Here is a 13763-nt window from a genome sequence, read left to right on the forward strand (position 1 = left end):
TTAACAGACTCAGCATACATAGGCAAACATTGTTTGCTTGTCAAAACCTTGTTCTGTGTCGACACCCGGATTTTTGTTTTGCCTTTTCTGAATGTTAGTTGATTCTGATTCCAATTCTGCTTGATGTTAGCAGTCTTTAACCATGGTCGGCCTAATAACAAAGGATATGCACCAAGAGCTTCCAAATGAAGTATTACTACTGATATCAGAAAACTATGACCACCCAATACCACCTCTAATTGTCGGAGTAAGCCAATTGGTTGTACCATACTGGTATTTGCCATTCTTAGCCAAAATGGGCAAGCTTACCATTTAGTAATACCCAACCTATCACAAGTGGTTTTATTAATGACATTTACTCATGAGCCCCCATCGATAATCGTATTTTCAATTTCCTGACCCTGAATTATTACTTTAATTGATGGATTTTGCTCATCCATGATTGAAGGGTTGGTGCTCGACTGACTATAGTGTGCCGATACTTGTTCTGATCCCTTTTGGGCAATCAATGTCGCCACTTTTTCAGTAAATCTAGGAACCAACTTAAGTAATCCAGTCAGTGGTAATGATACTTGGCAATCTGCCAAGATCTTCCAAGTTTCCTCTTGTTCTGGTAGAGCAATAACTCCTAGTAATTCAGTAGCTTGGTTAATTTCATTGTCTTGGAGCATCCGGTTTACATTATTTTTGTTTGCTTCCTCTACCCATTCCTTGGCTGCTTTCTGGACTACTTCTTGAATCTCCCACTTAGATTGTTTACTTTTGCTTCGAGTGGTTACTTGTTGTATTTCCGGTATAACCATATTAACCACCGGTCCTTTTCCTTTAGAAGGACATTGATTAGCATAATGACCAGTTTGACGGCAAATATAGCAAGTAGGAACAAACGTTCCACTTCCCTCGCCTTGCTCAAACTGACTAGTCCCATCATTTTGTATAAACTGTTGACCATCATTCGGCGATTGCTAAAACTGTCGTGAGGCTTTCGGCTTGTAGAATTATTATTTTTTATACCGGTTCTGCTTAAACCGTCCTCCATTTTGCTGTTGCTGATTCATATTCGGTGCTACCGAGAATTCTTGATTTTGTTGAAAATCTTGATTGTGCTGAAAATTACTTTGTTGAAAGGACTAATTATTTTGTTGAAAAGTTGGATTCTACTGGAATTTATTTTGCTAAAAGGCTTGATTTTTTTGAAAATTATTTTGTTGACTTTGTGGAAAACTATTCTGTTAGTACCCATTATTGAACGAATTCTGGTTATTGTGGTACCCGTTTTCAGGAAAAATTTGTCTTATCGGAGCCTTCGTCTTATTGAGCAAGTTATACTCACATTGCTCGACCGAATGAATTTTAGAATGACATATTGTGCAATGTGTTCGCAGACTACATTCGATCGTCGAATGACCAGTATTTGAACAAGTAGTACACTGAACTGCTTATCGAAATTGTAACTCCTCCATCGTTGGCAGTGTACGATTTAGTGCTGACATATCCATACTCCGTACATTTATCGGTTGTCGGCCCATAGCGATTGCCTTATCAATCACTTGCTCAATATTCTGATTTCGGAAATTGAACACCTTCAGTGTTGTTCGTAATGGTTCACGAATTGCTTCAAGGAATACATCCTTCAATTCATTGTCCGGAATAGGCCTAGAAATTTGAAGTTGCAAATTCTGAAAACGGATCACAAATTGAGACATTGTTTCCTGCTACTCCTGATACAACGCATAAAATTGCGCTATCAAATCCTTTTGAGGTATCTGACGATGAAATAACTGTAGAAATTTGTTGTTCAATTGTTCGAATGTTTCGAACCCATGGAGACCATTTTGCGCAAACCAATTAGTGGAATAACCCTCCAATGACAAAACGAACTCAACAATCTTAGACTTATCTTCGGTTGCCACCGACAGTCTCTGAGCTCCATGGTTAATCTCCCATGTTGTTAGGAAATCCCTCACATGTGCTTTTGCATCAACTCCCTCACGGAACTTCGAGTACGGATAAGGCATATTGTCCTCACTCCAAATATCGTAAAATGATACCTCTTCCGGGTGATTTTCGTCGGAAGACTGGCTATTAGTTAAATCAGGAAGTACATACCACCTTCTACTTGTTTCCGGTTATAATCCCTTAGCCGATTCTATCTCTAGCGTCTTCGTAACAGAACGCATATGACGACGTTTACAACCGACTGGTGTATTCGGACCAGACGACATCCATTCGTCTTGTTCTCTGCTATGTGCAGATGTAACCGGGCGTGCCAAAAGTATACTATGTTGTTCGGTCGACAATTACTACTTTGCCGACAAAGTATAAGACGAACGTTCGTACCGAACGTTCTATCAAGAAGTTGTGGTTAGACGAATAGATACGAATTATCTGTAAACTTATCAGTGATAATAGACACCAAGATCGGGACTTATGTAATATAGCTTAGGCAGAAGGAAATAGATGGCAAGAAGCGATCCGTACACGGAGGTTTCCTAACCAAACTTTATATTACTAAATACAATGTTAGATTTTTACACTGCCTTCGGTTCCTTTTATCAGTAACCCGAAGGTCTTTTCTCATCAAGAAATCCTACTGCCTATAATTATCAAGAATTACAAAACTTCGTAACTAACTATGTCCTATTCGGCTATCTACTGAGTCATCGATCCGAACATCCTTCCGACTCCGACGCATCCATACTTGTCCAAGTAATGGTTATGGCACAAGCGGATTGGCCATATCAACCTCCAAAAGCTCAAGGCAATGCAATCAAAAGGAGTTTTCATCGGGCTCCCGACATTCACGGAGAAAGAGATTGAAGGCGTGTGTGCCACTTGCCAATTCGGCAAGCAACATTGGCACCCATTTCTGAAGGAGCGGAACGTAAGCAAAGGCATAGTCGACGTAATTCATTCCGATGTATGGGGTTCAGCTCAAACGGCGACATCCGGCAGATGCCGATACTACGTGACCTTCATCGACGACTTCTCTAGGCACACTTGGATCTACCCAATGCGGCAAAAGAGCGCAGTGTTCGGACACTTCCAAAAATTCAAGAATGAAGTCGAGAAAGCCACGGGCTGACATGTACGATGTCTTCGGTCGGATGGAGGCAAGGAATATTTCTCGGATGAGTTTACGGCGTATCTACGGAAAGAAGGAATTCGGCGAGAGTTTTCGTGTCAACATATGCCACAACAAAACAGAGTGGCCGAACGAAAGAGTCGGCACATCCTCGAAGTAGCACGGGCCATTCTGAACGAAAAGCACGTGCCAAAGTCATACTGGGCAGAAGCGGCTAACACGGCCGTATACCTCATAAATCAGTGTACGACATCGAGAGTGCACGAACTTACTCCTCACGAGAAGTTTTTCGGAAAGAAGCCGGACCTATCACATGTTCGGATATTCAGCTCCATTGCGTACGTGCACATCCCCGACGAGAAGTGTCAAAAGATTGACCTGAAGTCGGAGAAATGTATCCTCGTAGGATACTCACTCGAGCAATAAGGGTACAAGTGCTACAACCCCTCAACTCGAAAATCTTGAGTAAGTCGAGATGTCGTTTTCGACGAGTCCGCATCCTGGTACGCAGCACCAGAGACAACTTCGACTCCGATTCCGCTCAACCGAGATTCCGCCGAACAAGAGATAGAGGATGAAGATCTCCTTACGCACATGTTCGAAGAACGTCCGATCACAACCCGACTGAGCGGACCACAAGAGCCTCCGAGCGATCAAAGCACATCTCAACCGAGTCCGAAGCTAGACAAAGGGAAAGCCAAAATGCCAAAGTATGAAGACGATCACTTCGACTACAACGAATCGACTCACTCCCTCGATAGTGAGTTCGAAGACCTTGAGATCCAGACAAATGGAGCAGAGAAAGCCGTAGTATCCACAAATGAGAAGCTCCGCCAATCCACCAATGAAAAAAACCTCGTAAGCCGATTTGGCTACAACGATTATATGGCGTACCATTACGCCTTTATGATGAAGGTAGCAACAGTACAGGAGCCGGAAACCTTTTCCGGAGCCGCAAAGGACCCGCGATGGATCGAAGCAATGAACGAGGAGATGCGTGCACTACGCGAGAACGAGACATGGGATCTCGTTCCCCACTCACCGCACAAGAAGGCAATTGGCTGCAGATGGATCTACAAGGTGAAGTATAATGCCGACGGCTCCGTAAACCGCTACAAAGCTCGACTCGTAGTGAAAAGATACGCACAAACACATGGAATCAACTATGAAGAGACCTTTGCCCCGGTGGCAAAGATGACGACGGTGCGGACCATAATTGCACTCGCAGTGGCGAAAGGGTGGCACCTCCACCAGATGGACGTCAAGAACGCTTTCCTCCAAGGTGAATTAGAAGAGGAGGTGTACATGGTACAACCTCCCAACTTCGAATCACGCATTCATCCAAAAGTCGTGTGCAAACTCAAGAAGCCACTCTACGGCCTCAAGCTAGCACCGCGTGCTTGGGATTCGAAGATTACGCAATATCTTCATCAAATCGGATTTCGAATGTCGAAATCCGACAACTCCCTCTACGTACACCACGACTCTAAAAGTCTAATTGTCATCATCCTCTACGTGGATGATCTGGTTATTGGAGGTGAGCATTTAGTCAACATCAACAAGGTGAAGTCCCTCCTCTCCAACATATTCGAGATGACAGACATGAAGGAGCTCCATTACTTCCTAGAAATCAAGGTAATTCGGACTACAACCGGCATTTTGATCTCTCAACGGCACTTCATCCTCAACTTGTTATACAAGTTCGGGATGACTGAGTGCAAATCGGTCTCTATGAAAACCTCAAACTAGATGCTAACTCCAGCACAGACGAGAGCGACCCGAGCCAATATCATCAACTGATCGGGTGCCTCATCTATCTCACGATCACTCGACCCAACCTTAGCTATCCAGTTGGACTCGTTCGCCAATTCATGCAAACTCTACGAGATATCCATTTCGATTGCGTTAAGCGAGTATTATGATATGTGAGCAGCACAATGGATTACGACGTTCTCTACGCATCGGCCCCACCAATATGACTCAAAGGGTACACAAACGTGGATTGGGCTGGCGACAAAGTTGATCGACGATCGACCTCCGGATTTGTCTTCTCGCTCAGTAGCGGAGCAATATTTTGGAGTAGTAAGAAGCAGCCTACTGTCGCACTTTCGAGTACGGAGGCCGAATACGGGGGTGCAGCCGTAGCTGCATGTGAAGTCGTATGGCTCAAGAGGATTTTGAAGGATCTAGGTGTCAGGTGGTCATGCCCATGGAATTTCAGATTCCGAGTCTACAGATACAGGTCTGAGAGCGATTAAGCGAGAAAGAATCCGAAAGAATATGGTTAGAAACATTGTGTGAATTGGAGGAACACCGGATCATCAGTCTGCTGCAATTAGAGCTCGAGCAATGGCGACGGAAAGCTTTTGTGAACCAACACCGAAGGGGCAACGAGAAGGACTTCGGAATCGGCAAACCGGTATTGGTATTCCAGACCCGGATAGGCAGCATGCCAGGGAAGTTGAGGTTCAGGTGGACCGGACCATTTTGGAAGAGAGTTTAAAGGGTCTTATCAACTTGGTACGTTAGCCGAGGAAGTACTCGAGAAGTGGGTAAACCGCTTCCGGCTTAGACCCTACAAAGGACCGATGTTGGTAAACCCGTTCAAGGAACCGGAGGAGCGTAAGGACCAGGCAACCGGAGAAGTGGTTGGCGAAGAAGAAGTTATCAACGCAATCCCGACGGAACCGGAGCCGGTAAACAAGAAAGTGTTGGATCACTCTACGTCACTCGGTGCGACAGGAGACTAAGTTGTACCGGAAAAAAAAAGATATTCGAGATATCGAACGGGCATGATGAAAAGGTGATGGGCAGCAAGAAATATTGGGTTGAACTAGCACAATGGCTTACTATGCTACTTCCACCGACACACGTCATCAAACCAAAGAAACGGGCACAACAGGAGACCACGCCAAAGCAGTCATCCAAACGACAGCAACTCCTAGCCAAACATACCCCCGGATGGACAAAAGGGGAAGCATCCCGACAATCAGAAGAAGTTCGGGAGCCTTGGAGAGAAGCAACAATGGAGAATGTTCCAAAGAAAATAGAAAAACCAATTAAGATAAAGCTACACTGACATGTTAGGGAACAGCCAAAACCGGTGTCGAAGGCCCACCAAGAAACCGTGGAAGAGGAGGACGAGGAAGAAGATGAAGAAACCCTCCAACGTCGGCCGAGGCAATGCGAAATTGAGCAGCATAGGGAAGGATCGGGTCCGGGGAAGGACAGTATACCGATTCCCCAATCAACGGTGGTGGACCCAAGACCTGAGGTAGAGACGACAGAAACGCCAGAAGCGGTGAGCACGGTTCAGCATGAACCGGAGCTTGAACAACCAATATCATCAGGTCTTAATAAGCAGCAAAGGCATGAGGAGCGTCGGTCGAAACAAACACCAAAACAGGAAGATTAGGCTACATCGAGGATCAGAGAGGAGCAAGGAAGGATGTCGGAGCCAGTGAAGTAGTTTGTTGCACTTGCACAACACGGAACCTGTCGGCAATGGCTGGAGTGGCTCAGAAAGCAGGTTTCCAGTGTGGCTAATCGGATGGAAGCAAAATGAAGGCAAGGCCAGAGCAAGCCGAACGGTTGTTAGCGGCAGCAAAGGAATTAGAAATGGCATGGAACCAGATCCAGAGTTTAGAAGAGGAGTTGGCCAGGACCAACGAATTAGCTAAAATTATGGCAAACATGGGCCAAGGCACTAGTACAGAAACGGAGCTAGTAGAACCGGGAAATATACAAAAGAAAGCTCCTTAAAAAGAATTAGAGTCGGAGGCGAGCATAGCCCCGATAAAAGAACATGATTAAGAGAAGGAAATGCAAACACTAAAGGACGAATTGGCCGCTCAAGAGGCATTAAGGGTATAGAAACAAATAGCGTGCGGAAGCAATAGAAAACAAAAAACAAGTTTAATGGAGAGCTTAACAGTACGCGGGAGAGACAGAGAGAAAGCACACAGAAACTCAATTCAAAACACTACTCAGTCTATACATCGTATGTGTTCAGCGAACACTTTTATACAAGTCCATACAGACTGACAGAAGTACGATGTACTTCAATGCTCACATGACCGTCTGACACTAACTATGTGATATTAACTCCCTAGTAGACTAGCTGCTACTTGGCTTCCGGTTACTGCTTGATCTAGCTAACCGGCTCCCCAGCTCACCGGCTCACCGATCTGGCTCATCGATTTGGATGTCGATCCGGCTCAGGCTTATTCAGCCGATCCGGATCTGGTTGAGCTTGCCGCTCAACACTCCCCCTCAAGCTCAACTTGAGGTCATATCGTAGTGTCAGTCTCCATGGCAGCCTGTCCATCCACCCGGCTCCTTTTGGCATCACTCCGCCTTGCTCGCGCTCCTCGTCCGGTCCGGTCCCGTTTGCCGCGACCCTTGTGTTTCTGCGCATCTCGACCTCCTTGGTTGGCTTGTCTACTCAACATGCCCAAATCAGCTCCCTCACTGTTGTGACTTCGGCACTTGTCAACCTGCTGATTCCTTCGTGTTGGCGTCGACTTTTGCTGCCATCTCGTCCACTTGGCCTTGAATTGATCCGGTTCTTCTGAATCCTTCTGTAGAACCGAATCGGTTGTCTCCAATTCGTTCCAACTCTTGTCCGAATCAGTTGCTCCCAATTCGTCTTGTGGTTCCAGGCCCTTCACCACATCGGACCATGTCCGGGTCTTGGCCTTCTTCTTCTGGTCGGCTCTGTCCTTCTTGACTCTGCCTCCGCTGCCGCTTGTTCCGACTTGTTTGATGTGTCAACTTCCTTTGTCGACTCAGCTCCTTTCTTCTTCTTGTCTCTCTCTTTATCGATTCTTCCCTCACCGGTGCAATCGGCAATCTCTTTGCCTTTGCCCGTTCCGGTGTCTTTGCCCATTCTACCCCTCAACTGTGGCACGTCGAGATGCTGAACACCAAGCATTTCGGTGAAGTGTTGCAACTTGTCCGATCCGAGCAGTTTGGTGAAGATGTCAGCAACTTGCGGATCCGTATGAACATACCGAAGTTCGACTTCATCGCTCAGGATGCGCTCACGCACAAAGTGGTAGTGCACTTCGATGTGCTTTGTGCGAGCATGGAATACGGGGTTCTTGGCGAGCTGCATGTTTCTTATGTTGTCGCAGTAGATCAGGATCAGGGTCGACACCTCGATCCGCAGGTCTTGCAGCAGTCGCCGAAGCCAAATGGCTTCACATGTGGCAACGGTAGCGCCCTGGTATTCAGCCTCAATGCTCAACAGAGCCACTGTTGGCTACTTTTTGCTACTCCACGCAACAACCACGCTACCAAGGGAAAACATATAGCCAGAAGTGGAACGGCGATCTGATGCATTGCCGGCCCAGTCGGCATCCGTGTAGCCGACTAGCTCTTCGGTCCTACCGCGTCGGTATAACAGTCCCCGGTCCTTCGTGCCGCTCACATACCACAGTATTCGGTGCGCGCACTGAAGATGCTCGACGATCGGCTTCTGCATGAATTGACTAATCACACTGACCGGATAACTGATGTCGGGTCGGGTGATGGTCAAATATATAAAGCTCCCGACAATTTGTCAAAACCGTTTCTCATCGCAGGCCGGTCCGGAGTTGGCACAGAGCTTCTGTTTTCGGTCCAAGGGTTTAGAAATAGGGCGGCATTCCGTTATGCCGAACTTGTACAGCATATTCAACACATAGTGTCTTTGTGAGAGCAATATGCCGTCGGGGGTTCGGATCACCTCGATCTCAAGGAAATAGTGAAGGTCCCCCAGATCCTTCATCTCAAATGTGTCCAACAACTGGGACTTGACTCGGTAGATTTCATCGAGTCCGGGTCAAGTGATGACCAGATCATCAACATACAACAAGATCCAAACCGGACTGTCCGGACCTTGCCAAATGAACAACGAAGAGTCGGACTTGGAGGCCGCAAACCCCAACTTACGCAAACGGTGTGTAATCTTCGCATTCCAAGCTCGGGGGGCTTGCTTCATGCCATAAAGTGACTTCTTCAGCTGCCATACCGCCAACTTGTTCATCTCTGTCTAGAAACCGGGAGGTTGGGTCATAAAGACCTCTTCTTCTAGATCGCCTTGAAGAAATGCATTCTTCACGTCCATCTGGTGAAGATGCCACTCCCTTGCCGCAGCAACCGCCAACACCACACAAACCATCATCATCTTCGCTACCGGAGCGAAGGTCTCGTCGTAGTCGATTCCGTGGGTCTACGCGTATCCCTTCGCCACTAACCGGGCCTTGTACCGGTTAACTGAACCATCGGCGTTGTACTTTACCTTGTACACCCACTTGCATCTGATCAGTTTACAGTGACGGGAAGGGTCAACCAGGTCCCATGTCTCGTTGGCATCAAGTGCCTGCATCTCTTCTTCCATAGCGGCACGCCAATGTGCGTCCTTTGCCGCTTCTGCGTAGCTCTCTAGCTCACGCACTTCCGCCACCTTGGTCATGTACGCATAGTGATGTGCCATGTACTCATTGCACTCGTACCGCTTAACAGGTTCCTTCTGGTGGGTTGACCGGCATAATCCACCATTACCTGGTTTGAGGCCCTTCTTGGCCGGTTCGGTCTTCGGTGTAGAAGAACCGTCATTTTCCTTTCCGGAGTCGGATCTGCTCTGATCCGACTCATCATTACCGGTTTCATAATCCGGCATCTTCTTCTTCCCTTTCTCTTTGCACGTGAACCGTCTCCTCGGTTCCTTACGCGGGGAAAGCACGGCAGAGTCTCCACTACTCATCGGTTCCTCTTCTGACTGGTCGGATTGACCCAGTCTCTCGTTCGGCCCACTCAACCGAAACAATTCCGGACTCTCTTCTTGAGTCCCAGATTCATCATCTTCTAACTGGGCCGGTTCAGGCTCACTATCCTCATCCTCCGGTATCGGGTCGGGGTCAGAAGTCGGAGCTGGTAAGGCATACCATGATGCCGTCTCATCAAACTCAACATCGCGGCTAACTCGGACCTGCTTCGTCCGAGGGTTATAACACTTATACCCCTTTTGCTCATGTGAGTAACCGACGAGGATGCACTTCTCCGATTTTGCATCCAGCTTCCTCCGCTTCTCATCCGGCACATGCACATATGCTATGCTGCCGAAAATCCGAAGGTGTCTCAAATTTGGCTTGCGCCCGAAATACAGCTCATGCGCGGACACCTTGTCACCGATTCGGTTTTGGATGTAGACGGTCGTCCGGACCGCCTCCGCCCAATAGAAATGGGGCATGCCCTTCTCTTCCAGCATTGCCCTTGCCGCGTCGACAAGCGATTGGTTCTTCCTTTCGGCCACATCGTTTTGCTCTGGTGTGTATCTGCAGCTAAACTCTCTCCGAATTCCTGTTTGTTGCAGATAACTGTTGAATTGGCCGGAAAAATATTCTTTTCCGCCATCTCACCGTAGGCACTTGATCTTCCTCTCTGATTCCCGTTCCACCATGCTCTGGAGGTTCCGGAAACAGTCGAAGACTTCGCTCTTCCGTTCAATGAGGTAGATCCATGTGTGTCGGCTATAGTCGTCGATGAAGGAGACGAAGTATCGACTCCCGCCAAGACTCACGTTCTGTACCGGTCCCCATACATCCAAATGAATAAGGTCGAGCTTATTACAGCTACGATTTCGTTTGGCAGGGAATGGAAACCGGTGTTGTTTCCCGAGTTGGCGAGCTTCACATACTTGGGCCTTCCGGCCACTGAACTTCGGCAAACCAAAAACAACTTGTTTCGTTTGCAAGTCTTGAAGCCTCCGGTAATTGACGTGGCCGATCCGCTTGTGCCAGAGATTGATGTCTAATTCCATCTTCTGTCCTTTGGCGAACAAAGCGGTGCCGACATCATTGGTGTCGAGGATGAACATCCTCCCGTCTCTGTGCCCTTGCGCAATAATCTGGCCCTCCTCCTCGATGAAGCACTCGAGATGCGTAAACCGCACCTGCATTCCCTGGTCGACGGTCTGTCCGACCGACACCAGGTTCTTCGTGATAGTCAGGACGTGTAATACATTCATCAGCTTCCCCCTCTATCCGACGTGGCTCAAAGGGACTTCACCAACATGCACAATTGGGTGAGGAGTGTCGTCTCCGGTTTCGACAACTCCCGGTCTTTCCGGTTTCTCCAGAAAGGAGAACCACTCTTTGTGGTTTATCATGTGATTTGATGCACCGGAATCAACGTACCACACTTCCTCTGATTTGGAAGTGGTCTTCTTCATCGAATTTGCCTCGTGCGTCATCACCAAGGTTGGCCCCTTACCGGTCTTCCCGGTTCCGGATCCTTGCGATCCTTGCACGTAGTGCGAGTTTTGCCGATTCTCCCGACCAGTTTTGTCGGATCCCGATCTGTCCGAATTGGCACGCTTCTTCCAACACTCGCTTTCTCTATGGCCCTTTTTGCCATAGTACCAGCATTCCGTGGCGGATTTGTCTTGCCAGCTTCCGGCGCCGCCTTGACTCCCCCTGGTTGTGGAGGTCCCGGAACTGTTGTCGGCACGGTCTCTGTGCCGTCGGTCTTGCCCTTGCCGGCCGCCTCCATTGCGTGCCAACCCACCTTGTCCACCACGCCCACAGGGTCGATCCGCCTCCGTGTACAACATCCGGTTGTTGGTGGGTGCACTTGTTGACGCACCGGTGTGGTTCTCCTCTACAAGGAGCATCGATTGTAAGTCGAAAAATGACTACGTATTCTCCCTCGTACATACTGTTGTCCGGAAAGCTTGGAACTTAGACGCCAGGCCCCCCAAGACAGACCTGTACCATCTCGTCTTCCTCTATAGTGACGTTGATAGAGGCAAGCGAGTCACAAATCTCTTTGATTTGGGCCGTGTAATCAGCCACCAACATGTCCTTCTGTCGGACATTGCTCAACTCCTATCGGAGTTGCAGCTTCCGGGTTGTAGTGCTTGCGGCGAACACCTTCTTCAAGTTTCCCCAAGCCTCTTTCAGCATCTTGGCATCTCAGACGTGGCTCAGCAGCTGGTCTCCAACACTGGACGCAAAGCAGTACATTACTCTACTTACCGATTGTTCCTACACTAGGAAGTCCTTGTGTGCCGCATTAGGTGTTGTGTCGTTAGCTCCATCGACATAGCTCCATTAACCATGCCCAAGCATGTACTGGTGCATCTTGTATGACCAAGATGCGTAGTTGGATCTATCGAGCTTCTCCACTAGGAGCGAGCTAGCCATTCCTCTATCCATTTGTTTTCTTTTTTTGTTCTTTACAAAGGTTAGATTTTCTTCTTGCGAAAGCGAATGTCGGCTGCAGAGGTTCTCAACCCTCGCGCTCTGATACCATGTAGAAACAAATAGTGTGCGGAAGCAATAGAAAACAAAAAACAAAAAACAGGTTTAATGGAGAGCTTAACAGTACGCGGGAGAGACAGAGAGAGAGCACACAGAAACTCAATTCAAAAAACTACTCAGTCTATACATCGTATGTGTTCAGCCAACACTTTTATACAAGTCCATACGGACTGACAGAAGTACGGTGTACTTCAATGCTCACACGAGCGTTTGACACTAACTACGAGATATTAACTCCCTAGTAGACTAGCTGCTACTTGGCTTCCGGTTACTGCTTGATCCAGCTAACCAGCTCCCCAGCTCACCGGCTCACCAATCCGGCTCATCCATCTGGATGCCGATCCGGATCCTGTTGAGCTTGCCGCTCAACAAAGTGAAAGACAGAGAGAACTAAGGAAGACAGGCGAGGAGGAGAAGAGGAGAACCGAAGAGAGTCTCCAAAAGATGCAGGGAAGTTATGATCGGCTGAAGGAAGAGAAGGATAGCACGCTGCAAGAGAAGGATAAGCTGCAGAGAATGGTGGAGACAGAGATCGAAAGGTTAAAGGAAGAAATCCGGCAGCAGAAGGATCGGGATGCTCCGTTGTGGTCACAGGTCAACCAGCGTCTAAAGCGGAAAACGGAGGACTTCGAGAAGTTGTACCGGGACCATAAGCCGTCGGAGGCTGACACAAGAAGTTGGGATCGGATTATGATCGGCAACAAGAAAAGCGAACGTTGGAGGAGGTGTCGAAAGAACGCATGGAGCTCACGTCGCAACACTATCAGGAGTTAGAACAGGCAAAGACGGTTTTGGATAGGGCACAGACAACCTACCAAACCAAAATTGATGGAGATGAAATGCAAGTGACCGTTGCAGCAGACCTCATGATGCAGCTCAAGAACGAGGAAGATGGCATGGAGGACAGGATGAAATTGGGCATCAAAAGAATCTGGATGATTGTTGCAGCATGGAGGGACCGAACAAAGATAAATATAGACGATTATTCGGCGACGGTATGGAATGAATGGTCCAAACAAGCAGTGAAACTATAGTTGCTCCGGGCATATGCAGAAAATCGGAAGAAGGCCGGCGACAACTTCTACAAAATGGATGAAGAAAGTATTGTTACTATCGGGGAAGAACTATCTAATGATTTTTATACCTTGGCGGAAACCCAAATAGAGGTTGTCCAGAAGCTCCTTGACAGGCTTGAAGATGATCAACTTGACGTGCAATCGCAGTTCGAGAGCTATGAGCAGGAGTGATGGCGGAAGGAAGCTAAAAAGCGGGCGGAGCAAATCAACATTAGTGATGAGGAGCAACCGACAAAGCCACAATCGCAGCCAGATCAGCAGACAGAAGGAGTCGGAAATGAGCAAATGGAAGAAGTT

This window comes from Azolla caroliniana, unplaced genomic scaffold (genome assembly GCF_043228905.1).
Source record: "Azolla caroliniana isolate FFs.n. ecotype wild unplaced genomic scaffold, voAzoCaro1.0.p SCAF_13, whole genome shotgun sequence".
Taxonomy (NCBI): domain Eukaryota; kingdom Viridiplantae; phylum Streptophyta; class Polypodiopsida; order Salviniales; family Salviniaceae; genus Azolla; species Azolla caroliniana.